The following is a 3,987-nucleotide window of genomic DNA, read 5'->3' as shown; positions in this document are numbered from 1 at the left end:
CATCCAGGCAGTTGATCTCTTTGAAGATAAGACGCCTCTTTTCTATCAACTTGAAGTCTTATTATATTACGTTTTTGAACTTTTGAATGGCGTTAATAACCTATTTCTGATTAAGATAAATCTGTCTTGTATATGTTTTCAGTAGCCTGTTGTATGCAGTACAGGCAATGATAAAGAAGTGTCAGCTTTCTATCCAAGTCAATACACATTTATGCATTTGTATCAAACAAAATGTAAACCTTTTTAGCAGCTTGACTGGCCTGTTTTTTTTCTCCTCCCGTTACACAATCAACCGCTCTCTTTTGTTGTCTTGCAATGTACACGAAACCTCCCGCACTCTCAAAGGTCCCCTTGTTTGTCTTCATCCTCGGCGGCCACGCACAATGCCAGACACGACCTCTGACCCCTGGCATCAGATACTGACGCATTGTGCGTGTAGCTGAGCGTCCATTGGGATTCCTCTCCACATGTTCATTAATTATACATAATGCGTATACGCTTCCATCCTGAAGCCCCGTCCCACACATCCACCGAGCCTTGGACTCTCTTTTTTTGGTGTGAGAAGGCATCTCGCTCCGTGCTCGGTCACAGGCCTCCGAGGATGCCGTGACATTCCCAAAGAAGATTCCATTCCCCCGTAAACAATCCTGGCTTTGACAGTCGGCACTGATCAGCGAGGTTGCCAGGGTGTTCCCACAATGGCTCAGCGGAGGATAATGAGATTGGATCGACCAAAAAAAACGGGGTTCTCATTCAGGACTTTGTTGGCAACAAGTTGTGAAGCCATGTAGCAGAGAGTTAAGCTTTCCGAAAGTGCTGACATTCAACGGTTTGTTCTGACACGGTGCTGAAAGCACCCAGAGAGCACTGGAAGCTGTCAGAACTACTGGTACCTGCGTTCAGAGATGTTTCTCTTATGTTTTCTGTCGGCATGTCAACTCCTTTCTGTCAGGAGTTGTAGGAGTACGGGGAAGTTTGGTCTCAGTTTGCCACAGCTCACAGCCCAGAGCAAACGTTCTTATTCTATAGCCAAACAGCAACAAAAATATGTTTCTGAAAACATTTCAGGTGAGAAATAAGGCGATGCAGTAACCGAATCTTGATTCATATTTGATCAGTGATGCCTAGTTTGACAGTTTGATCGGAGTTCACAAGCAGTGATTGACAGCTTGAGACTCCTCGGATGCTTGTTTTTCTTTAGGCTCAGTGGAATCTTGCAAACGCCATCAGGAGCACTTATTATCTCATGTATTACTGTCAGGGTACAGTGACAGTTTGAACAAATGTGTCCAAAAGTTATTTTTATTAAAGTTACCAAATGTAACATCAGGTGCCGATCACACCGGGACGCCTGGGTGCTTTTGCAACCAGGTAATCAAATAATGTAATGAAATAAAAAAGGAATGGATTCAACCGATGTCAAGCTCTTGCTGTTGCTCTGCTGTTGGACGAGGAGGAGGGAAACACCATTATGTAGTTCATCGTAGTTAAAAACCGCTGATATCAACCTTCCGTCTGCAGTTGCCATTGTTCCTATCACATCTACCGGCATTAAAACAGGAAGGTAGTGGAGAAGTAGCACGGCCCGCCTCTTCATCGATTTGGTTGGCTGCCTTGGCCAAGTGTGATATTGACGAGCGGTCCGACTCCGCAATGTTTTGGTGGGTAACGGTTTCTGGTGTTCTTGTCTATAGGTTTCATGTGGTGATGACATCACTGCTGTCAGTTGTTATTGCACTTGTTAAAATATGTGAGCAGCCGTGATGTCAGGGTCACATGTCACCCCTCCCCCTCGATCTGATGATGGCAGAAAGACAAAAAATAATGAAGATGTAGTCAAAAATGTATTTTTGATTGAAATCATGACTTAACATGTTGCCCATGTTTGTGTAGCACCTACACTACGTGATGCATTGTTTCCAGTAAATGATGATGCCAGCAGTCTCATCCAAAGCAATCTCTGCCAAGCTGCTAAAACTAGACGTCAAACTAGACGAGTGAAGAGCTGAGTTGTTTGTAATTATGAAAGCAGTCTATTCATCCACTCCACACCACCTTTTAGTAAGTACACCCATTTCATTTAGTGGTTCTCTGAATGAATCTTGCACAACCTTAGCATCACGATGTCCAGTAAACATTTATATGTGAGAGAGCATAGTTCATCATTTTACGTGAGCGCTCCCGTTCTGGAGATTTTCTGAGTGACGAAGATAAAGGTGAGCGGAATAGCTCCCGGGTTAAACTTTAAACTCTGTGTGTATGAGGCATATTCCTTCACAGCGCAGTGTCATGACAAAGAATGGGTGACATTTGTCCTGTACTGAAGTCAGCTGACAAGCTCTTCTTAAATATCTAAAAGGCTTTTGCCATTAAATCCAAAGTTAAGTTGAGATAAGATAAAAAAAAATCCCTTTTAACCCTTTTAGATCACATCCCCATCTACCTATTTAACAATATGAAAAAGAAAATTACAAAAAATCAGTTTCTTTGTAGGGTTAAAATTCAATCATCTTTTTCTTTATGTAAAACAAAATATCTCATGTAAGCTAGTACCAAACAATCAACCAATTATATCATGACACTTCAGCGCTGCATCGCGCTACACTTTACTTTTAGCGGTCCAATCAAATGCGACAGATTTGATTTAAATCCCTCTTTAACTGTACTCTGCTCAAATATTCCTTTTCATTGGGAATATGCCACATAAAGAAGATAAAGACTTCTGTTTCACTGGGACTTTAAAGAATGAGTCTTTTAGGAGATTTTGTAGGCAGTTTTCATTGTATATAAAACAGTTTAATGTCATTACGTTCCTCCTAGTGTCCTTGTCACGACATTTGTCCATGCGTCTACGTTAAGCTCCTCTTGTTTTGTTCGTTCTATCTTAGCCTGGTTTCTCCTTTTCCAGCTCCAGGATGCCCCAGAGCCCCGGGCTCCAGACACCAAAGGCCCAGTGATGCACAACCTCCCGTAAAGTTGTCTAGTGGGTCACACTTGTGCTTGCACCGAAACAGTTCATTGGACACCCACTTTCCAACGCCCCCCTATTCCCCCGTCCTCATTTCACTAATTAGGTTGACGGGTGTCATGTTGTCTGGGTGCATTACGGTCAAATTCAACAAAATCGTGTCACAACAGGATCCCTGTCAACACCGTATTTGTACGACCAAGCGATCTTCATATATTGTTAGTTAGCTTAGTGTGGTGAAAAGTTGAGATAAATATTTACTGAGTAGAGATGAGATGAAAACTCCAGCGATCCTCGAGTCCTAGCTAAAGGAAAATGGGTTTAGTTTGATGTCCTTTATTTATCCAGCTCTGTATTTCAGATGTTCACCATGTGCTTGGCTGGGATGTCTTTTGCTGCCCATTTATGTAAGCAGAGGTCTGTGAATGTAAAACCTTCATCACTAGTGGCTCATTCTCTGCAGCAGGACGGGTCTTTAAAAGGCTTCGAAAAGACACAATACAATGTGATTATTTTGAAGGTTGACAAAGGGCTTAGATTTGTGTCCAAAAAACATCAATCCGAGCAATCCACCCTATTTAATTATTGGTTATTCAATAATACAGCAGCATTAAAATGTCTCCAAGGACGATTACTCAAAGCAAGCCTGAGAGTGCCTGATGGTCCTCTGGGGCGGACACGTGACTTTGGCAATGCTCGTTCCAGTTGTCTCCTGTATGAGAGACGCTCAGTAACGGTATTCAACACTACTTTTTGTAGCCTGTACAGTCACCTTACCTGAACGCATCCTGTTCTCAATCTAGTGTTCATTGCACAGCAGTTTTGCATCAATAATTCAAATCCAATAATATTATCATGCAATATAACTTGTTTATCAAAACAAGATGTCGTCTTGTTGTGCTCCAATCTCAAAAAGCTCCAAAAGGCTTCATGTGCGTATTACAATCCCTACATTGTGGCCCCTACCTGACTTTAGTTTTGTATCTCTACACGTTGTGATCCTAATCAGCTGCGTGTCA

This window comes from Pholis gunnellus (assembly GCF_910591455.1).
Source record: "Pholis gunnellus genome assembly, chromosome: 13".
Taxonomy (NCBI): domain Eukaryota; kingdom Metazoa; phylum Chordata; class Actinopteri; order Perciformes; family Pholidae; genus Pholis; species Pholis gunnellus.
This window is presented reverse-complemented; position numbering follows the sequence as displayed.